Source organism: Dermacentor albipictus, chromosome 10 (genome assembly GCF_038994185.2).
Source record: "Dermacentor albipictus isolate Rhodes 1998 colony chromosome 10, USDA_Dalb.pri_finalv2, whole genome shotgun sequence".
NCBI classification, from domain to species: domain Eukaryota; kingdom Metazoa; phylum Arthropoda; class Arachnida; order Ixodida; family Ixodidae; genus Dermacentor; species Dermacentor albipictus.
The window spans coordinates 107,191-130,918 of record NC_091830.1 but is presented as its reverse complement, the minus strand read 5'-3'; the positions used below and the strand labels follow the sequence as shown (position 1 = coordinate 130,918).

The 23,728-nt window shown below is 44.5% G+C and overlaps 1 long non-coding RNA gene across 1 annotated transcript; it reads left to right on the top strand.

The window, feature by feature from the left end:
• The first annotated feature begins 421 nt into the window (after window positions 1-421).
• On the top strand, window positions 422-23,291 carry LOC139050911 (uncharacterized). Its single transcript, XR_011509123.1, has 3 exons — window positions 422-1,152; window positions 15,847-15,881; window positions 17,210-23,291. It is a non-coding gene; the product is annotated as an uncharacterized lncRNA (long non-coding RNA).
• Window positions 23,292-23,728: the final 437 nt, after the last annotated feature.

Genomic DNA, 23,728 nt, shown 5'->3' with positions numbered 1-23,728 from the left:
TAATAGTTGTTTTCTAGTGCATAGATTCTTAAACAAAATTACACCCTTTTGGTCGTATCTTGCGACACAACAATAATCGTCATCTTTCTGGTCCGCATTAAACGCCGTGAGCCCAGCCCTTCCAAGTCACGAACGGCATGCGCGTTATCACCACGAGAGCATTATCGACAGGAAAGTAGCGAGCACAGCGTTTTCAAGAAAGGAAACGCAAGCAAGACAGATGACGATTATTCTTGTGTGGCAAGATACGACCCAAAGAGTGTAAATTTGTTTAAGAACGTACTCCCGATTACGTCTTTGCCAGTACAAACAGAAATTTTCCTTGTTATCGCACTTTCTAAGAACGAACACAGTGACTAGTGACGCATTAAGTAACTGAACGGGCCAGTCGAAACGAAAACGAGTAGGCGTCATCATGGTGACATCTCTTTCCTTTATTTTCATTAAAGAAAGAAAAAAAGAAAGAAAGAAACGCCGATTTATTGGAAATATTCAGCAATCAAACAGCGCTCAATGTCACCATCAAACATCTACTTCTGCATATTCACGCCATAATCACCCTTTCCCACCGAAACGAAAACGTGCGGAGTCGGCCTTTTCCCTCCAAAGCCGAGGCAGCTGGCACGGTCAACGAGTTCCAAGGACAGGCGTAACACTGGCGCGAGCAGCGCCTTCCTTCAAACTCTACGTGCGACTAGCGAAGCGGCAGATCTCGTGGCTCAAGTTAACCAATAAGACAACGCCTGCACACGGCACTTAAGAGCCAGGCCGGTGATTTGGCGCGCACTCGGTGCTTCCAGAAGCGGCGGAGACGCCGGGCCTGGCGGTCGCATCTAACCCTCTCTCTCGTTGTGTGATGATCTTGCGGAGGGATAAATTTGCCGCGCAACGGTTGCGTCATTTGGTCGTGGACCGGTTGGACGATTCGACAAGACAAGCTGCTTCCTGTTCTTCGGCAGCTTACGTATCGATGTGTTCCAAAACTCTTGTCTTCCTTGTGGTGTTCGTCGACGAAACTTTGAGGGTATGTTGTGCGGAGTTGACACGGCTGCCCAAGGAATGTGGTTCGTCGGTGACACGGCTGCCCAAGGAACCACAAGGAATGTGGTTCGTCGGTGCAAACCTTGAGAACGCACAGCAGGGCTTCTAAATGTGAGTACATATGAAATATGTTCACTGCTCTATTCATTGTCTCTTCGAGTTATAAAGAGCATAATTTTAAGCACATAAATAAAGAAGCTATTGTCCTTTTGTCATCTCTCCGAACTCGCGCCCAATTGTTCGTGCTTCATCTAAACAAGAGGCGGATATTGTAGCGGTTTTCGTAATTGTGCACGACCTCAGCGAACATAAAGAGTAAGACCTTGTTGAGTTGATCAGCTGATGCTTGACGCCGGGCCAATTACCCTCGCGAGCTCGAGCGTGAAACTGGAGACGTACCGGAATCGTCCGCCTCGCCGCCATTTTGCCTGTTTCGTGGGGATGGAGGGTGCCGTATTGTTTCGGAGCAGCTGTTTCGCGCTGTTCCTCTGCTGCAGGCTTCCCGACTTTCTAAAATATTTATTATTGCGAAAGCAATAGATAGTTTTAGTTGCACGTACAGTCGAGCGCGACTTGAAGGTTATCGCGCGAGGGTTAACCAGCCCAACACTCCAGGCACCTGGCGGCCGGTTTCGGGACAGGAAAAATCATGATTTCGCACTCTTCTCTCCCTCGTTCGCTGTTACATACAACAACCATCACCCCGCGACAAACTCACCGCCCTTTCTCTGTATTCTAGGCTTTCTATTTGTTGCGATAAAGTGTGGACTTGGTTACCTCGTATCTTCGCGGGCTTAAGCTAATGTTCTTGGTCACCCATTCTTCCTGGCTCAGCAGCAATGACGTTATATAGGCTAGACCATAGCCCTATGGCTAGACACAGCTTCGTAACGTCCAATTTCAGATAATACCGAAGAATACGTCGTGCGCACTGCGATCACTGCCTGTTCGCAGAACCAAAAAAAAAAAGAAAAAGAAACTGATAGCCCAGCAGGGAGTGACGGCTGCTGTAGGAACAGCAGAAAGAGTGAGGGAAGCAGGCCTAATACCTCCCTCGCCTCGGCAGAGAATTCTGGGCCATGGCGCTGTTCGCGTTCTCGGTCGACGCTCGCGCGATTACCTTCAAATTCAGGAGAACATTCATTTGGGCTAGATGGTGCATACTTGAATTAGGAAGGAACAGCGCCAACTAAGACGAACACAAGAGGGGAGAACGACACAGGACAAGCGCGCTTGTCCTGTGTCGTTCTCCCCTCTTGTGTTCGTCTTAGTTGGCGCTGTTCCTTCCTAATTCAACGATTACCTTCAAATCGCGCTCGACTGTACGTAGAGGCTTTGCGTACGTAGAGCTTCTACGTGTAAGCAGTGCGCATGCGTAGAACGTAGCGGCCGCGCGCTAGTCTCACGGACGTACGTGCGATTCAATTCTTTGCGTGCGTTTGTTGCCCACGTAGACAGCTTCGCGCGGGAGTTTCGCGAGATCACGAACAAGCGATAGCGGGCCGTGCACGCGAAGACCGCTTGCATCGAAACACGGCGACAGGATTGAATTGGCTACCGCCGGGTTCACATTTCCCGATAGATGGAGCTACGTGGTCCCTCTTGGCGCGCGTCGCGTACGTGTAGCTAAAAGCGTTTCAGATAGCGTGCACGTAAGGTTCGTAGGCTCTTCACGTTTGCGTACGTGAATTCTCCACGTACGTGTAACTAAAGCTGTCTAATACTACGCCAGGTCTAACCGCTCGTCGCGTATGCTGTGGCCACGCCGTGGCTCCCCCAGAGCCGGCGCGGCGCTTAGCAGCTGGTGTGACGTCAGCTCTCTCCGTTGCTATGATGACGCGTGACGTCGGCTTGCTTTCCGCTCGTGGCGTGTACAGTGGCCTCCGAGCATGCGTCGCGCCTAGGTGGTCTCTCCGTTGATATGACGACAACCTCGCCTTGCGCTCGCTCGGTGGCGGCTTCACTGGGATATATAGCGGTGCGCTACGCGTTGGTTGATTAATCTCGCCATGGAAATTACCGACGAAGAGTCTATATCTGAATCTAGTTGCTCTACTGCTTCGAAACGGTTAAATTATAAGGCGAAAGCTAAGCAAGCTAGGAAGAATGAGAGAAAGGTTACAACGTGCCCAGGAAACTTTGCTTTCGCAATTCAACCAGGTTTACCCAGAGCTAAGCCACAGCCAATTTTTTTTCTCCTTGTTAATAAATGACGGCCACGGATGTCTGTGAAATGGTCTGTTATTTATTTTGGTTACTTGATGTAAGCCCTAAGTGCAGGCAATACCGGAAGGGTGAGCTCGTTTGCGTTTTGCAACCACGTGCTGCGTTTTGCGTTTATACTGTGGTCAGCGATAATTTCCATACCCAGCCTGTCACTCGTTAGATTTTTCAGAAATTTTCTGGCGTCTCTTGTACATTGCACTCGACGAATATTTTAGCAATAGCTGCGATATTGTTTACATGTAGCTTTGATTCTGGGTCTGAATCTCTTGTTGTATGTTAGTGAAATTTGCTGACGTGTTTTGTAGTACATGGCCATTTTACAAGTTTTACTTTCCGCACTCCACGTAGAAGTTACGTAGAAGCCACGTAGAAGCCACGTAGGAGCCACGTGGCTCCACGTAGAAGCCATACGTACTTCATTTTCAACTGCACTGCTTGCGCATATTTCTTCATTATAGGCTCGGGAGAGCTTGCGACGGATTTTGTGGTGTATGCTAGTTTCTTAACATGCATTGGGGCTTCTTTTAACTTATGTTTAAGAAGTCCGAGAGTATGGTTAGTGGAGGCAAGGGTGAGTGAGTGAAGAAACTTTGTTATGAATGCCTGCAGAACGGTTAGCCTTTAGGGAGGCGTCACCGTGACGCGGCCATGACGTCTTCGCGGTGTGTGGCGCCTCTACTTCGGCCGCGGCCGCACTACTTCCTTTGGTCGACCGCGCCTGCCCCTCTTTTGGGGTGGCAGCCTCCCTCCGGTTTCGCTCGGTCGTTGCCTTTCGAGGGCTGCCGAGATCTGCTGGATCGACGGACTGGGCTTGGACATCCTGGTCATAGCACCTCGTTGCGGCCTCGAGCCGCGGTGGGATCGTTGTTATCGTTGCAGCTTCGTGCGGATTTTTAGCACAGTCCCAAAGGTAAAAAAAAAACTATACAGATCCCACGCACTGTGGGAATCGATGAAAGCAAAGCTTTCCGTGCCGGATTCTTTGATTTGTGATGTTGACGGCTAAAGCTTAATTTCTTCAATGTTTAGGCTAACACGAGAGTGGTAAGTTGATGTTACGTTACCTTGCCTGCACCACTGCTATTTTTCTGCGTAGTACGCAGAACACACAGGGAGGGGTGTTTGCTTGACGCGTAGTTGTGCGCCATATTTTATAACTTCTGAGAGGGTAGAGCGTTGCCATTTTTCTCCTATGGCACGCATTGTGGCAGAAGTATTAAAATCGAATTGCATTATGGGGCTGTACTTTAATCCAAAACCACACTCGGATTTTGAGGCAAGCCGTAGTGGCAGACTCCGGATTAATTTTGACACCGTGATGTTCTTTAAGATATGTCCCGGCCAAAATCTATAAGTGCACGTGAGTTTTCTATTTCGCCCCCGTCGAAATACGGCTGCCGCGATTGGGACCACATCCGGCCACGACCTCTAGCATTGCAATAGCCGCGCAGCTACCGCGGTGGGCTCAGAACTGTTGATTTGACGGTCGACCGCTCCGTAGTGTTGCCCAGACCCTGCAGTGGGCTTTAATTAATGCGGCTGTGCTTCAGCACGACCTGCGTAATTCGTCCGCTTGACATATCTGCATGGCGTTTGTTTTTGCAGAAATAGCAGCAACGTACTGCACCGTATCTTGAACTTAAGCGTATCCTGTTTCCCCGCAACTGCTGTCGTGTAGTAGTGGTGCTTCCCAGTCTGTCTATCAACCGGGAAAACCGGGAATTCTCAGGGATTTTGAGTAGCCTGGAAAAACTCATGGACAACTCGTGGAATTAGTGCCGCTATCAGGGAAAATTAGCTGCAATTTTATTGAAAGGGTCGAAATTAATGCTGGCTCGAGTAACAGTCAGGAATCGTAATGAATCGTCTTTGACGTCCTGTAGTCGGCTGGAGAGCTGCCAGTGTACAGTCAATGACCGACTTTCCGTATTCCCGACAATTTGGACGGCTTCACGGCACCACCACGTACCCCACAGAGTCAATGTATCAGAACGTTTGATATTTTTGATGCAAGAGCTCTTCGCCGTCCGATTTTCCGGACGTTTTGCCGTGACCGCAGGTCCGAAACGGCATTAATCAAAGCCACCACCTCTGCCATTTTGATTACCTCGCCGCCTCGAACCGGCGCTCACGCACGCAGATCCGCTGGCAGCCGTAACCACCACTGCGGCGACGTTCGCTATGCAGCTTCTTGCCGTTGGGTGCCGTGTTTTTTATTGAAAGAATTCGCTGCTGTCAGCAATGGCACGGGCTCCGCCTTTGCGGCCCTCGCGATTGGCTTAGGAGCTTGGAAAGCACGCTGCGTTGTATAATGCCGGTTCCCGAAAGTCAGCTTCGCCTCTGTACTGAAATGTTACTTGGTGTAGCATACGCAAAAGTATTGCAGTGAAGCATAACAAGCGTGGAAAGGGGCTATTGCCACGGTACACAGTATATATATTCCTTAATTATACACGCGTGCACCCGGTATTTCCTGTCACAGTACGAGCACCCATATGCCTAATACGTGTATCGACATGCCTTCAAGGTGTTTTCGAATGTGCCTGTGGCGGTTTGAGCCCTCAAGGCCAGCAAATGACATGCATTTATTTTTTCCAACTGGCCGATTTTTCGGACGTTTTCGAGCCGCCTAGGGAGTTAGAAAAATCGCACGTGGTGTGCGCAACTGACCAAGAAGATGCTTCAAATGGTCCGTGGGACGAAGGAGTGGCGGAAGGAGGACAAGAACTGAAAGGACTTACCCATTGAGAAATGAACGGGAAAGGATCTTACTTGGTAGAGAAAACTTTGCTTCAGCTGTCGCTGTTTCTCCTCTTCCATCAGAGATGGGACAAGCGTGCTGCCGCCATTTTGAAGGAGCTCGAGCTCAAAAAACAAACTGTTGGCTGATGCTGAGATGCAGGTGTCCTTCATCGAAACCAAAATAAACTCTTTAAAGCAGTGAAACATAACACTAAGGCGTCGTGCGCAGGCTGAGAGTATGTCAGGGCAGTTGAGGTTCACTTAATTACGAGCCGTTGAGGGAGAGTCTCAATTGTGACAAAGTTCGGGCCTCATAACCCAAGAGCTTGCTATCAGTTGACAGAAATAGCTCATATTCGAAAATATTTGCTTTTGTATGCATCTCCTTTCTATTCGTATTTGAGAGTGTCCGACTCGATTTGAAATTTTTTTTAGAAGACACTTTATTTGCTGTGCATTTTACTAACTCCTGCCTTCGATTCTCTTCTTGAATAACATAGACACTACTCCTTAGTATTCAAATTGGCATAAGTTTTTTTTTTTATTTTCTTCATATGCTTACTAGAGAGTGACAGTATCGGGCGATATGGTTTCAGCCTGTCTTGACATAAAACAGTTCTGAATCACTCGATCAGGGAGTTTTGCAAAGGCACTCAGGGAAAATCTGGAATACTCAGGGAACTTGGGAATGCCAACTTGGTAGATACCCTGTTTCCTTGCCTTCACACATCACCTCCCCCCTCTTTCATATTGGAACTGCCTCTTCTCCCTCTCCTCATCTCTACAGTTCTATCTGTGTCCCATCTGGCCATGCACGTTAGTAGAAAGGGAAGCGCTGTAGGTTCTGCAGTGCTTCTGCGGGGAGTCACGGATAATTACAGCTGTCAAGCAGCTAAAGTGGTGACGGCCATGGAGCTCCAGAGGGCATTGTGCACATTCAACCTGTTGGGGGGAAAACTAGTTTCTCCCATCGCCCTTTCTCTCTTACTTGCGCTGTCATCCATATACACCCTCTGAACTCATAGTCGCTCATAGCACTTCTGGGCGACGAGCGATGTATTATAGATTTCCATAACTGAGCAATCGAGCGAAAAGAATGTCTGACCTGTTCGCGCGATGGCTCGTTTTGTCACTCAAAGCCGTCGCTCTGATGACGTTTGGGCTTGATACCAAAGTACTTGTAAGTTGTGGTGAGTTATACACAGCATTGTTATCGAGGGAGTAGGTGGTCTATTAGTGAAAGACATGAGTTTTTTGGAAATATTTAATGGCATTAACAAATTAGAACACCATGCACATATCACTTCTAGGCCAGTTTTTACTAAGTGGCTATGAGTGTTACTTGTTGCACATTGATACAATATACAATCATCTGCAAATAGTCTGATTTTGTTCCTCACGTACCTGGGTAAATCGTTAACATAGATTAGAGAGAGTAAAGGTCCAAGTACGCTGCCTTGTGGTACTCCAGACGTAACATCAGCATAAGATCAGGTAGAAGTGTTAACTGATGTAAACTTAATTCTAGATGAGAGCAAATTGATGATCCATGCAATATTAGAGTGAATGTTAAGTTGTAAAAATTCAAGTAACAACCTAGTGTCTGGAATGCGATCAAATGCCTTAGAAAAATATAAAAGTATTGCATCAACTTGAAACCCAGAGTGTATGTCGTTAATAAATCCGGGAAGTAGGGTGTCGCATGAGTAGCCCTCGCAAAAACTGTGCTGATGCTTGAAAATAATGTTATGCTCTTCAAGGAAGTTGATGACTTGACTGTGTATGATATGTTCAAGTAATTTACGAGTAGTGCTGGTTAAGGAGATTGGACAATAATGAAGTGGAGAAACACAATCGCCTCATTTGAAAATTGGTATTATTACGGCGAAGCGGTATACCTCTACCGTCCAATGAAGTGTTCGTGTTGGCGTGGTAAGCGAAAAACTCCCCATACATGGGCCGATCCCGGAGATAGTGCAATGCCGGGCCGACCCGCAGCGGAGGTTAAGCAGGCGTTATCCAAGCACATTCTCCCGTGAACTTGCCTTCCTCCATGTACGACGGGTGCACCACATCCATTGTGGCTTTTGAGTCGCGAAGTACCCGACACGGTTTGCCGTTTACCATGAGGTCTCGAATGTACGGTTCTAGCAATTTCAGATTTTTCTCATTGCTACTTAGTGACATCAACACTAGTTTGGGATTTTTGCACCCCATGGAGATATGCCCCGTTTCTTAGCAGTTGTAGCAAACTACTTGTTTCTTTGCCTCGAAAGCTTTTTTCTTTTGCCTTTCTGCCCTGTGGTCGGGTGACTCCTCCTTTCCCTTGCTGTTCTTGTCACTATTTTTCACCGAATCTGACCTTTCCTTTGATTTGTACTGACTCAACTTTGACCATCGCTCTGGCTTGTCGGGACTGTATTTATTCATCTCCTCAGGAGCTTCTTCGCCTTCGAATGCACAGCGAGTTACATACGCCTTGGCGAGATTGGCCGCTCTCGTGAGTGTCCGCACCTGGCTTATCCTGAACCCAATAAGTTTTCGGGCGGCTGGCGCAAGAACTGTTCTAATGCAACCTACTGCATTGTCTTTTCTGTGTCGCCGAGTGCACTCTCTTCTCTGAGCCATTCTTTCAGGTTTACCTCCAAAGTGTACGCAAAGTCTGAGTATGACTCACTTTTGGTTTTCTCGAGTTCCCTGAATTTTCACCTGAGTGCTTCTGCTGATAATCTGTGCTTTTTAAGCAGACTCGCTTTGAATTTATCAAAGTCCTCTGCTTCTTTCCCCATGCGGGCAATGATATCAGCTACCTCACGTGGCAGCAACTTAAGCAAGCGTTGCGACCCCCGTGCTTCTTGCAAATTTTGCCTTCTCACCTGGGCGCTCAAACTGCGCTAGAAAAAGACCTATCTCCCCTACTACTGTGTCGGATGCCATCAAGTCTCATTCTGCGTTCACTTTCTCGTGCCTCTATGCTAGGTCTTTCAGTATTTTCAGCCTTCAGAAACTCAATATCTAGGTGCCTCATTTCGATTGTGTCGCGTGCAGCACGGTTGCGCTCTTCTTTAGCCTCAAATGCTGCCCGCTCGAGCTCTTTTTCTCGTAGGCGCTTGCGCTCTTCTTCCTTACGTGTAGTGCTCTATAGGCATTCCTTCAGTTCGTCGTCTGCCCCGATTGCTTCGATCGCCTCAATGATCTCAGGCTTTCTCTTCAATTCGGCAGTTTGGAGGCTCAACTCTCTGGCCAAGTTAAACAACTCCAGCTTGTTTAGTGTGTTCAAGTTCATGGCTGGCTTTAGTGCTGCTAAATCTTCACCCTATAACAACCTCAATGTACTCAAAACTTCCGTCAATGGCTAAAGAAAAATCACTGCTTTGTACTTCCCCCAAAAATATGTAAAGCCAAGTGATATCTCGGTGAAAAGCCATGCACTCACCATATGCAGTCATGAATCCTGACACCTTCCTTCGCAAGCTGTCACCAGGACAAAGAGGAAACAGTCTCTTAGATGTCATCCAGTGTTGGGCAGATGAGCAAGATTGCGAAACAGTTGAATTTATTCCTGGCAAGCCAACTGCCTCTGTCCAGAGAAATTTGGGCAATGCTCCCACGGAATGAACTGCCTTAGCGTTTCACATTTGGTTTTTGCCGCTTGTGCACTGCATTGTGTACGAACCATGCACTGGTGCGTTTATGCTAACAATGAGGCGACAGGTAAATGCACATACAGGACTAACAGAAATACTCTGAAATATTGAGGTAAAAAAGATCTTGTGTCTAATGTAAGGCTTTTGCACAGAAGTATTGTAGAAAAGAATAACAGTGTTTCATGAAGTCATGGCTTTGCTGCGGTAGCAATTTCACCAACATAGAATACGGCCATGACGTAAAAAAAAAACAGTAAAAATTTCCTGCACACAAATTCTGCACAAACCACATTGATGGACCCTAGGAAGAGCACAACTATGCAAGTAATTTGACGATGCAGATGACAGGCAGAATCGTTCCAATGCCATAAAAAAAATCCAGCACTTGCACTGTACCAAGTTAAAAAAAATGGAGTAGTTGCCTCTAGTTCACGAAACATATGCCTTGGCGTTGCACAGCAGATTCCTAAAGTTTCACCAGACACACACGCACAACCAAGCAGCTTCCGAAGCCTGTACAGTCTCCAGATGATAGCAGCAGCGGTTTACGATGGAATGGCCTCCACTTATTCTGCATGAAAATAAAAGTGCACAATGATAAAAAAAACGGGAGATTTAGCAAAACACACGTACAAGCTTGCTTTGTCGATAATGATCAAGCCATTGCACAATCAACGTCCTTTTCATTTGAGTGGCGACCTGAAGGGGCCAGTAATGCTGTAGACAGCTAGTTTTAGCTTTAAGAGGGCACTTTTGCAATCAAATCAGATCCAAAAATGTGGTGACGCTCGAGAAATGTGCATGCACAGTACTATAGTGCATCACCCAGGTCTCCCAATCCTTTCTTATCTAGTGTGTGTCCCTACATTCACTTTACTCAGGTACGGCTGTGCTGTGAAGATTTTTACCGATGGGGGAGCTTCCTGTTTATACAGCAGAAGCGATACTCATATCTATAGAGATCAAACTTCAAGGGTCCCAGAAAACTGGAAGATTGCAAACATTATACTAATCCACAAAAAGGGAGACGTTAAAGAATCGAAAAACTATAGGCCCTTTAGCTTACTCCCAGTATTATATAAAATATTCACCAAGATAACTCGCAATAAAATAAGGGCAACACTAAACTTTTCCCAACCAAGGGAACAGGCTGGCTTCAGGAAGGGATACTTTACAATGGATAACATCCATGTCATCGATCAGGTAATTGAGAAATCCACAGAGTATGATCAACTTCTCTATATGGCTTTCATAGATTACGAAAAGGCATTTGATTCAGTAGAGATAACAGCAGTCATAGAGGCATTACGTAATCAAGGAGTACTGAACGCTTACGTAAATATATTGGAAACTCTATAGGCGCTGCGCCTTTATTCTCCACAAGAAAAGCAGGGAGATACCTATAAAGAAAGAGGCCAGACAAGGAGACGCAATCTCTCCAATGCTGTTCACTGCGTCCTTAGAAGAAGTATCCAAGCTATTAATTTGGGAAGGTTCAGGAGTAAGGATCGGCTGTGAGTATCTCAGCAACCTTTGGTTTGCAGATGACATTTTGTTCAGCAACACTGGAGTTGAGTTAGAACAAATGATTGTGGACCTTGTAAGATTTGGCGGACGATCCTACCGCTGTCAACCAGATGTAGGAGTCGTCGGACTATCTCGCCGCTGCCACCAGATGTAAGAGTTGAAGGTCGTAGACGTAGGGATGAACTTGGGGAACAGGATTTATTTACAGGATTTTACATTTTAAGACAAGATACATTGGCAGTCTAGCGCGACTCCCATATGGAGCCCGCAAAACTAGCATACAGCAAACAGTTTACGAGCACACAGCTCGCTACTACATTTCGAGCATGACAACGAGCACTCAGCTCCCGACGACGAGCATGACACGAGCACGCCCTAGCAGCCGGCAAACGCTGCTTATAAGCTCTCCACTTGACGTCATAGTTCGACGTCATCGTTCGGCGTGGACGGAGTCCGAGTGGTCGGGAATGTTTGTCCAATCATTGTAAACTTGCCGCCGCCCCGCAGTACGGCCCACACACACCAAGGCACACAAGTTCGAGCGCCCACACACAAAGGCACCGGAGCCGACGTCAGAGGGCTTTGTAGAACTCTCAATGCTGCATAGCTCGCGGTGCCGCATAGCTCTCGGTGTCGACGACCGAGGGCTTCGTAGAACTCTGCTCCGTACCACATTCCTGAGCTGACCGCGCGCCAATTGGCTGCCGGTCATCCGCAGTTCTCGGAAGGGCTCCCTGTCTAGTGGGCTTGGAACACGTGCAGCGGGCTGAAAGCTGGCACGTTGCCACCCCGTACGGCCATTCCTAACAACCTGAACAGAGAGAGTAAGAATTGGGTTGAAGATTAATATGTGCAAAACAAAGATACTCATGAATAGCCGGACAAGGGAACCAGAGTTCAGGATCGTCAGTCAGCCTCTGGAGTCTGTGAAGGAGTACATTTACCTTGGACAATTAATCACAGGGAACCCTGATCATGAGAACGTAATTCACAGAATAAAAATGGGTTGGAGCACATGCGGCAGACATTGTCATCTCCTGACTGGAAACTTACCATTATCATTGATAAGGAAGGTGTACAATCAGTGCATTTGATTTACTGCTGACATATGGGGTGGAAACTTGCAGACTGACAAAGAAGCTTGAGAACAAGTTAAAGACTGCGCAAAGAGCAATGTAACGAAGAATTCTAGGCATAACGTTACGAAACAGAAGGAGGTAACCTAATGTGCAGGGTAAATAACCGGCGAACCATTAGGGTTACAGGATGGGTGCCAAGAGAAGGGAAGCACAGTCGAGGACGGCAGAAGAGGGGTGGGCGATGAAATTGGAAAATTCACGGGCGCTAGTTAATGGGTTGGTGCAGGACAGGCGTAATTGGAGATCGCAGGGAGAGGCCTTCATCCTGGAGTCGACATAAAATAGGCTGCTGCTGCTGATGATGAACATTATGGTTCATTGTATCAAAGGTTTTAGTAGTCTTAAAAGGCTGAGCCCACATGTACCCGAGATCAAGTGAATAATAATATAATCAGTTGATGTTAGCAAAGCAAAGTTAGGTGAACTTCCTGAACTTATACTGAAATGACTAGGTTTCAGCAAGCTAAATTTAAGGTAGTTGTTAATACGGTAAAGCAATAACTTTTCTACAACTTCACTAATTGAAGATAAAATACATATAGGATGATAGTTAGAGACCAGCGTTGTCACCCTTTTTGTGAAGAGGAACTACCTTAGCTTTTTTAGACATCTAGGGAATGTTGTAGCGAAGTGATGCATTTGTTACTTTTCTGACGCATCAGCTCACCAGGGAGACAACAATGAGAGGGGATGAGTTCAGGCAGGGGCAAGGCCAGATCCGCAGTTATGAAGATGAGAAGTGCCATTTGAATAACTAGGTTTATTAACTTAGCATTTAGATTTATGCTCTACACATATAAAATACAAAACAATGACACACCGATCGTCGACGGCATGCCTGACCGGCAGGTGGTGAAGTCCCGCCTGTGTGCTGCTGTCTCCTTGCTCTCTCCAAAACTTCTCGGACCATTCCTTAAATGAGTTTCTGCAGCATTCAAGGGACCCACGGGTTGGCGGGAGGTGCAGGCTTCTCCACCAATGGCCTATTTCGACCCATCCGGCTGGCCGACAGGATCCAATAAGGGCCAGAGTTTAAGAGTCCAAAAATGGTTGTGAAAATACTCCGCATAAAAAATAAATTTGCCCAAAAGTAATCAATTTTTCACGTCCCATACAGCCGAGCGTGAGAAGAGGGTGCGACGCGTTCATGAAGTGACCGTCAGGTACGGCAGCGTTGGCTGGGCGGGAGAACATGCCCGAGGCACTGTTGTGGTTATTTCCGCACAAAGGCTTCCCCCGCATCGAGGAACCCGCATTTGTGGAAAGAAAGGGGCCTGTGCTATACTATTTTCGCAACAATATACTGGTTTTTAACATGTTAATTACAAACACTGCTCATGCACACGGTAGAGATGGTAAAGAATCCCTTGGCATGGCATTGCAAGAACTTTATTTTAGTCCAGAGAAACTAGGGTCCGAGGGCACAAGCCCCCGGGCTATGTCGGTGGCTCCGCCCACGTAGGCACCGGTAGGCCAAAGGCTTTCCCGATGTCGTGAGCTCTCCGGACGGCCAGGAGTTGATCTTGGAGGACATCGCTGGATATGCGCCGACTCCAGTCCTCCTCACTGTTGAGATCCGAAGCCCTTTGGTTGGGGCACAGCCAGAACATATGATCAAATAGACACGGAGTGTGTCCACAACTTTTACATTCCTTGACCTGATTTTAAAACAAGGCAAAGACCCCACATTAGCAACAAGTTACTGCCTAATTGCCCTCACAATTTGTATTTGCAAACTTTTTGAAAAAATGTTAAACCGTCACCTTCTACACTTTTTTCAGTCAAACAATTCTTTATTCATATCAGTGCAGTTTTAGAGAAGGACAGTCTACAACCGACGATCTCATGCACATTGAAGCAAACATTCGTGACACCTTCGTACATAAATAATCCTTCTTTGTGTTTCTTGATATGCAGAAGGCGTGCGATACAACTTAGCGTTATGGAATGCTGCGCGACCTGTTGGTGGTGGGCATCTGCGGCATTATGTTAAACATTATAGAAAGCTACCTATACAACCGTACGTTCCGGCTGAAAATAGGTATGCACTCTTGTGTGCATTCATACAGAAAATTGGGGTACCTCAGGGAGCTGTGTTCAGTTGCACGCTCTTTGTCGTTAATATGAATTCGCTTTGTGCGTCATTACCACCAGCTATTTTTTATTCCATCTATGTAGAAGACATACAGATAAGTTTCAAATCCTGCAACTTTACAGTGTGTTAGAGACAAGTACAACAGTGCTTGAACAGAGTTTCTAAGTGGCCAGACGAAAATAAGTTTAGAGTGAACCCCCCCAAAAGTTCTTGTGCTCTTTTCACCACGAAGAAAGTTCTTGCTGCGGATCCCAATATGGAAATGCATGGGCAACAAATACCTGTGAACAAAGATCAGAAGTTTTTAGGCATCATACTTGACTCTAAACTTACTTTCATTCTACACAAGATATCTCAAAGTGAAATGCATAAAAACAACGAACTTACTGACAATTTTATCTTCACACATCCTGGGGCAGCGAGAGGAAATGGTTAACGAATGTTAACAAACTCATCTGTTGCCGCTTGAAGTACCAGCACGCACGTCATGCTGCCTTAACAATAGCCATAGTTTCATGTGCATATTTGGCAATACACTGTCATTTAACGCATCAGCACTGCCATGTGTCATAACTGTATGGAACAGTTTTCCTGATAACATAGCATGCTTAAATTGTGGCGCTTTTCGCGAAGAATTGCAAAGCTTCCTGTAGCAACATTGTATAAGGATGTTATTGTCCTGCTTTCCTTCCCTGTTTTTCACACTTGAATTTTTGTATTTTTTGTGTGTATGAGGATATTACTGTTTTTACGCTGTCTAAAGCTTAGCCTAGACAAACATTTATTGAATGTTGCTTTACTTATCTTGTGATGCCTGTATTGATATTTATATTGTTTACTCCTGTTGAAACACTTTGTGTCCCCCCTTACCCAATGCCCTTAAATGGACCTGTGAGGTATTTTAAATAAATTAATTAATTAAATTTTATGTTCAATGAAGGATGTGAAACATTTAAGTATAATTTTCTCTAATCTTTTTGAAACAACTGCCAAAAAGAAATAGGACGGTAATTGGAAGGTTCGTTTCTGTCACCTTTCTTGTATAATACGGCGACTCTTGCATAATGCATTTTACGTGGAAAGCTTCCTGTTGCAAGACATGTATTAAAAATATTAACTAGCGCACTATAATTAATGTCAATAATATACGTAACTCATGTTATTTGTATGCCTGATGCGTCAATAGACTTGCTGTTATTTGGTTTCATAAAAGACGAAACTACTTCACTTTCATTAACACAGTCTAAGAAAATGGTCTGCTCATTAGGAAATATTATTGCCGGTATGTTGCTATTCATAGACAAGAGGGTGAAAGAGACAAAATTATCATTAAATGTATCAGAGTTCAAGACCTTTGAACTAAGCCCCATCCTTTAATAATTTAGTACGTGGAGGTATATGACCAATTGCTGATTTAAATTTTTTCCAGAGTTCTTCAGGTCTTCGTGCAGAAGAGCTGGATAGGTGAGTATAGTAATTTTTCTCTGCTATGTCACTATCCTTATTCACGGGGTTTCTAAATGCTGTACAAGTTTTCAGTCCATCGGTACATCTTACTTGAAGAAATGCTCTCTAAATCTAGTCACTTTTTCTTATGTTGTTGAGCAGTTCATAATTCATTGACAGCTTTGTATGTTTCCTGCACTTACTAGAGGTTTCTTAAGGAAGACAATTCTCATAACCCACTTAACTTTGAACAGAAACTGCTCATAAGCTGCGTCAGGGTCATTTTCATTTACAACATTGCACCAGTCCCAGAATTGTGACAGTGTGGCAGGATTTGTCTCGCTACAAGTAAGATTAGTCCTGCTTCTTTAAAATGTTAACCTGGGACACTGAAAATGGGCGAGTGATCACTTATCGCAAAATTAATGACAGCTGCCTTTGTGCAACACTTATCATACTTGATTATGAAATGTTTCAATATGGTACCTGTCTTTTCTGTTACCCTTGTCGGTACATTATTACATTGTGACGTGAGTGAGTGTTTAATAGTGTCTCAGAATCAAGCTTCATAGCAGCAGTAGCACATAGATTAAAGGGGCTCTGAACCACCCGTCGAGCTTGGTGAAATAACGTTGGTAGCATATGCTGCTGTGAACGTATCAGCCAAGTTTGACTGTCGTATGTGGTGCGTGGAGCTTGCAAGCAGACCACGAAGTCGCCTTTCTCTCGAACACTCTTTTCAACAGAAACCTGCCTCCTTACTCTCTTAAGGAGGCAGGCTTACACTTTATTTCATAATAAAGCAGATTCCCATATGCGACTGCTATTGGTTGTTGTGGTCGGCTACGTAGCATAGATACAGCGACCACCGCAGGCTTCAGTTACGAGTCCACTGGCTAAAAGCACTGTGGCTTCCTGAGGACAACCACATTTTGCTTATGTTTACTGCGTCATAGGCACCAAAATTGAAAGTCGTGGTGTCTACGTTAACATCAAAAATTAAACTTGAGCTTTATGCAAAGGTGACACTTGTAGGCACGCCCCACCGTACCGTAGCCTTCGCAGTGCAAGGCATTGAAAAAGCAGAGGTGGGACTCCTGCGCAAATGGTGCCGTTTTGATACAAACGCAAATTCCTGTGCCAAACACGGAAAATTGACCAAATTCTGTACAATGTGCCAGAGCGCCTTTGGCATGTGTGCTCCAGTGCTGGCTGCGAACAGCGAGCGGATTCTTCTCATAAAGAGAGTTCAGCTGTTCACATTTTGCACGCCGTGCGAGGGCGCTTCGCGCACAGTTTATAATTTTCGTGCTCTTTACAATGGACTTTTCCATGCTCCTGCTAAGTGACCGGTGCCCCTGGGTCCACTCTTGGCTGTTGTCACCGCTGTTGGAATGGCCAAGGCAGCTGTATTTACAGTGTACTAGAATATGCTTTAGTGGGTCGAATGTCGTAATTTTTCTTCTGTGCTGAGCACCTGGTGCTTTTTTTCCGAGCTTTGGCATGGCCCGAGTCTTTGCCTGTACGACACCGAAATGATGTTGATGTGGCTTCACTCACAAACAGACAATGCGATTGAAGGCCGTTGTTTTGATCTGTGAGGTTTGTTTTTACAAGCTGCCCGATGGGGACAAACTGCTGTGGTTGTGCAATGAAAAGTGGAAACACTGTGTGTTAACTGATACATACATAATAAGCTGGTACGGTTTATGCAGGTACAAAATGCATTATGTTCAATGGCCACTGAGTCAGGGATTTCACTTTACTACTTTTAAAACGAAACTACTGTTTAAGGAGGTACGGTTTAACAAGGTTTTAAGAATTTAAGGTTTTAAGAATTTAAAAGAATTTAGGATGGTGTCGCACTCTAATGATTTTATGAGTGCACTGCAAACACTTACCAAGATAACAACTGGTGCCTTATCATGCCTGACTGGTGCCTTATCATGCCTAAGCTGGGACCTTAGTTAGGGGTGGGTTATCTTTTGGGCGTGGGGAATTTCTCTGGATTCTACGGTAGAGAAAATGTGGCATTCTAGATTTACTAAATTTATAAATAAATACAATTTGCTCACCAGATGTAAATTCGGATTCCAGAAAAAGGAATCTACTGAACTCGTGCTGTTTAAAAAAAAAAGGAGGATATATTCTGTCACAATTTGAAAACAACTTTTGTGATGGGAATATTCCTTGACTTTTCAAAAGATTTTGGTCTTGTTAATGACGAGTTACTTCTAGAGAAGCTATGGTACTTCAGAATATGAAGCCAGGCTGCAAATGTAATAAAATGTTAACTTGTCAACATACATAATCATACTCGGAAATAAAACCAATTAATTCTGGTGCCCCACAAGGCAGTATATTAGGACCACTACTTTTCAACATTTATGTTAATGACATTGTAAACATTAACTCAAATGCCAGATTCATAATATATGCAGATGGTACAAGCATTTTCTTATCTGGACATAACATTCATGAACTCGTACAAGGGTGCAATATGACGATGACTTCGCTGGGAAAATGGTCACAATCTAATCATATGCATGTTAATGAAAAAAACACGAGCAGTAATCTTCCAGCTGAAATATAAACCAGTTTGTCCACACAATAGTATCATATTTAACTCCAAACAAATAAAGATAATTGATCAGTTTAAATGTCTCGGTGTTAGCTAGATTTGACGTCATTGTTGATGTGTGCACTAACAACGTACTTAACAGCATATGTCAGCGTGTGCATGGACACGTACCGGCAGCTCGCTCAGGGGATCCTTGAAAGGAATCCCATGCTGTAACTAGCTTTTTCTGCCATTCTTCCTCGGCGGTAGAACGGCACTGCCCATGAGAAGTTAAGACACTCGAACCCACAACATTTGGTGGCAGTCGTACCCACTTGAAGATATGGGCAAACCAGCCATAACTGCAAGCTGGATTCCGTTTGCCATTGTTAACTTGAGCTGTACCCGCAACCTTTTGTGGCACCTCAATTTCATGTTCGAGTTCACCGTGCACATACAATACATTGAAAGCCCAGTCAACGCAGCTGCAGATGCCTTCTGTATCGACGCAATATCCACGGCAACACTTGACATCGAAGAAATTGCTACGGTGCAGCACTTAGACGTCGTGCTTCGGGACCTCCGGTCCTCTGCAATGTCATTAGTGCTTTCAGACGTCTCCTTTCCATTTCCTTCAGTCACTACCACTTGCAACATGTCAAGGAGTCGAACACTGCCATTCATTCCATTCCGATTCCTTCATCAAGTGTTTGATAACCTACACCATACAAGTCATCCCCTAGTTCGTGCCACCCAGCATGCCACCTGAGTGTACTCTGATATGCGCCGCTTGGCACGCGAATGCCTTCACTGTCAGCGCTCCAAGAGGACGCAACACACGAAGTCGCCAATGCACTCCTTTCGTCTCTGTGATGCCTGTTTCTATCACTTTGACATCTACATTGTTGGCCCGCTCTCGCCACCATCCAAGGCATTCGCTACACTCACTTGTGTAGACCTTATGTAGACCTATGTTTGTCAATGGCTGGATTTCGTGCTGTGGATGCCGCAGCATTACGACCAATTGCGGCCTGCATTTGAACATAGAGAAAGAAATGCAACAAGTGTGGATACTTTCACAGAGTCCAGCGACTAAATCGAGTAGTACACCAAGACACTGGCATTAATACCTGAGCCACGCTTCCTGTTTCATTTTTGGGTGTACATGTTTTGGCAGAATTATGTCTGGTGATATTGAGACAAATCCAGGCCCTGAGCATGATGACGTTTTGGCGAAGGTCTTAGCAACAGTTCAGCAGATTATATCCGGACAAGATGAAATTAAGGATGACCTGCTCGCAATAAAGAACTGGCAGGCATCTGTAGATGTCGAGTTGAGGCAGCTCTCTGCAAGAATCTGTGCAATTGAAGTTGACTCTGCGGAGATTAAAAACGCCCATAGCACTTTGGAATTCAGCTCATCTATTTTGGCTTGTAATTTACCGGACAAACTAAGGATACCACACTCCCGCTGTGAAGACGCGGAAAACCGAATGCGACGATCAAATTTGCTTTTCTTTGGTATTTCTGACGATGCTTCAGAGTCATGGTGTACAGCCGAGGAAAAAGTTATAGCACTCTGCACGAATCATCTTGGTATCAATCTGCAGTCTTCACAAATTGAACGCGCCCACCGCCTCGGCCAGTATCATGAAGATAAACGTAGGCCTATCATAGCTAAATTTACCTCCTTTAAAGACGGGCAACGTGTTTTCGAACAGGGCTATAAATTCAAGGACACTGGCTTTGCCGTGCATGAGGATTTTTCCCTTCAAACACGCATTGCCAGAAAAAATCTGCTTGACTATGCTAAATATAAAAAGATGCCTTTCAAGCTTAACGTTGATAAGTTGAGGATTGATAAACAGGTATACACGTACGATTCTGCTTCAAACACTGTGATACAGTCTTCCAGATAGCTCAACCGCGCCCCGGCAACACGTCCACAGGATATTAGTAATCGAGCTTCAAATGCTTGTAGTCGACTATTGGAGCTTAAAGTATCTTTCACTAATATTCGTAGCATTCTCCCCAAGTGCACTGAACTATGCTCTCACTTAGAAAGCATCTTATTATTAACAGAAACGTGGCTTAGATGTTGCTGATCATGAAGTTTTATTTGACACTGAGGATTACATCATTCACCGGAATGATCGGACCCAGAAGGGGAGGTGGCGTCCCAGTCGCCATAAAGAAACAGATAGAACATTTTCATGTTAATGTTTCCTCCACACTGGAAATCTTGTGGGTTTATATTCCTTCACAGGCACACAAGTGCCTACTTGGGGTATGTTACAAACCACCAGATCATACGAGCTCGTTCATTTCAGACTTGACCGATAACCTTAGTGCAATTAAACAGAAATTCCAAACAGCTCATATCTTCCTTTTGGGTGACTTCAACTATCCTGACATTGACTGGAAAAACCTAACATCTTCTTCTACCGACTCTAATGAATTCATAGAATTTAGTCTAGATTTTTCATTTGTCCAGATAATAAATCAACCTACCCGCGGTGATAACATCTTGGATTTGATCCTTACGACTGCTCTCGAGTTTATCAGCCCAGTGTCTTTTTGTGAAAGATTTAGTGACCATCTGCTTCTCGAATTTACAATTACCTCTTTTTATCAGCGTATCACATGGCCCAAACAAATCTTAGATTATAAAAAAGGAGACTACGATGCTATCAACCTCGGTTTAGAAAACTTTTGCCGCACATATATTCCTACTTTTCCTGGCAGACCGGTCAATGAAAACTGGACTTTATTTAAAGAAAAATTAACTGACCTTGTTCTCATATCAAAGCCTTGATTTCACAGGTCTTTGCGCACGCTAAAAAACAAGAAGAAATGTTTATTTAGGAAAGCTAAACAATTAAGAACCCCACATTCATGGCTTAACCATAAAGCAGCTGATCAAAAATACTGTCAAGCTGTACGCAAAGCTAAACACACATTCTATTTACGTGATCTTCAATCTGTTATCTAGAATAACCCGTCAAAATTCTGGAAGACCATATCACCGAAAAACAGGGATGCTAATATATTACTTCAAGACGACATCGGGGCACCCATAAGTAAACAAGAGTGTCTATTTGTTTTTAACACTTTCTTTAGATCTGTCTTTACTCATGAAGACCATTCCAGTATTCCACAGCTAACCAATGTCCTCTATCAGTACATGGAACCTATAAACCTAACTGCTACTGGTATTGCATCTTTAATCAATAACCTAAACTTATCAACTTGTTGTGGCCTTCACGGCATAAATTCTAAAATACTTAAGAACACCGTAAATCATTCCAGCGTTATCCTCTGTAACATATTCGAGCAATCATTGTCTACCGGGGAAATACCTGATGATTGGAAAATCGCTAAAGTTATTCCTATTTTTAAAGCTGGTGACAGAAATCATGTCAGTAACTATCGCCCGATATCTCTAACCTGTATTGCATGCAAACTTCTTGAGCACATCGTCGCATCAGGCATCGCACATTACCTTGAATGCAATAACTTCTTTTTCCCAAACCAGCATGGATTTAGGAAGGGATATTTGTGTGACATGCAGTTAATAGAATTCACCAGTGAACTTTTTTTTCTAACGTGGATGAAGGTTTCCAGACTGACTGCATTTTTTTGGACTACTCCAAGGCATTTGATCGTGTTCCACACTCCCGCTTAATAGCTAAACTATCGTCGTTGCACTTACATTCTTCAGTGATCTCATGGTTGCATAATTTCCTGTCATTTCGTTAGCAGTTCACTGTCGTCGACAGATATGAATCCGATTTAACTGATGTCTCCTCCGGTGTTCCCCAGGGCAGCGTCTTGGGTCCATTACTGTTTTTAATCTGCATCAATGACCTGCCGTCTAACATTACTTCAACCATTAGACTTTTCGCAGACGACTGCATAATATATCGGAAAATAGCTCACCCTCTGAACACCTTGAACTTCAGAACGACTTAGATCAAATCACTAACTGGTGCACATCGTGGCAAATGACGCTGAATCTTGACAAATGCAGAACTGTGACTTTTACCTGCAAAAAGACGCCTTCAGCCTTCCCATACTCACTAAATTCTAACCCTTGTGCGCATGCGACTTCATACAAGTACCTTGGCGTATACCTCACTGTCAATCATTGCTGGAAGACTCGCAATAATAAAATGACCGCCAAAGCATTGCGTACTCTTGGCTATCTGAAGCGTAATCTTCGAGATGCCCCTTTAACCACTCGAAAACTAGCCTAGCAGACTTTTGTTCGTCCTCAACTTGAATTCGCCTCGCCCATATGGTCACCGCATCAGGCCTATCTAATGCAATCACTTGAATGAATTCAGAACCGCGTGGTACGTTTTATAACCAGGATATATGACCGACAGACTAGTGTTACTAACCTGAAGTTCTCGCTATCACTCCCAACACTAGAGCTGTGAAGGAAGGTAGCTTTGCTGTCTCTTCCACAAAATAATTCATAGTCAGCATCCTACTACCCTTCCCCTTACCGAACCACATAGTACATCCCGTCGTCTTTGTAATAGCCACAGCTTTAGGCACACATTTGGCCGAACCACGGCTTTTAATTCATCAGTGCTTCCACGTGCCATAAGCTACTGGAATGATCTTCCTGATCGCATTGTTGCATTACATGACACTGCAGCCTTCAAAGACCAAGTACTGCTCTGGTTTTCCTAACTGTTTTATTCGCTGCCTTGTACTTCGTTAGTCACCCTTTTAGTCGTCATTTCAATGTTCCTTCATAGATTGCATATACTGTGCAATATTTTTCTGGCCTTATATTTGTAACTTTATACTTCTCATTAGTTCTTTGTGTCCGGTGAAACTGTTACCCATTGTGATGCATGAGCTGCTTTTTTGTATCCTTCATTTTCTGTACATGCCCCCCTCACACAATACTCCTTTCTAGAGCCTGTGAGTATTTTGAATGAATGAATGAATGAATGAATGAATGAATGAATGAATGAATGAATGAATGAATGAATGAATGAATGAATGAATGAATGAATGAATGAATGAATGAATAAATAAATAAATAAGTAAATAAGTAAATAAGTAAATAAATAAATAAATAAGTATTACACTTCTGCATTAGAACGGGAGTTGAGGAGACTGTGCTTTTACATACTAGCGAAGTGGACAAGATATGTGTGAGGATGAGTGTGGGAAGTACCCTCTATATTGCAGACCTTCCGAATTTACATGAATGTGATTGAGTGAATGTCAGAAAGGTGAATATACTGGGGGTGGTGTATTGTAGTTTTGCAGTAAAGATGTTAGA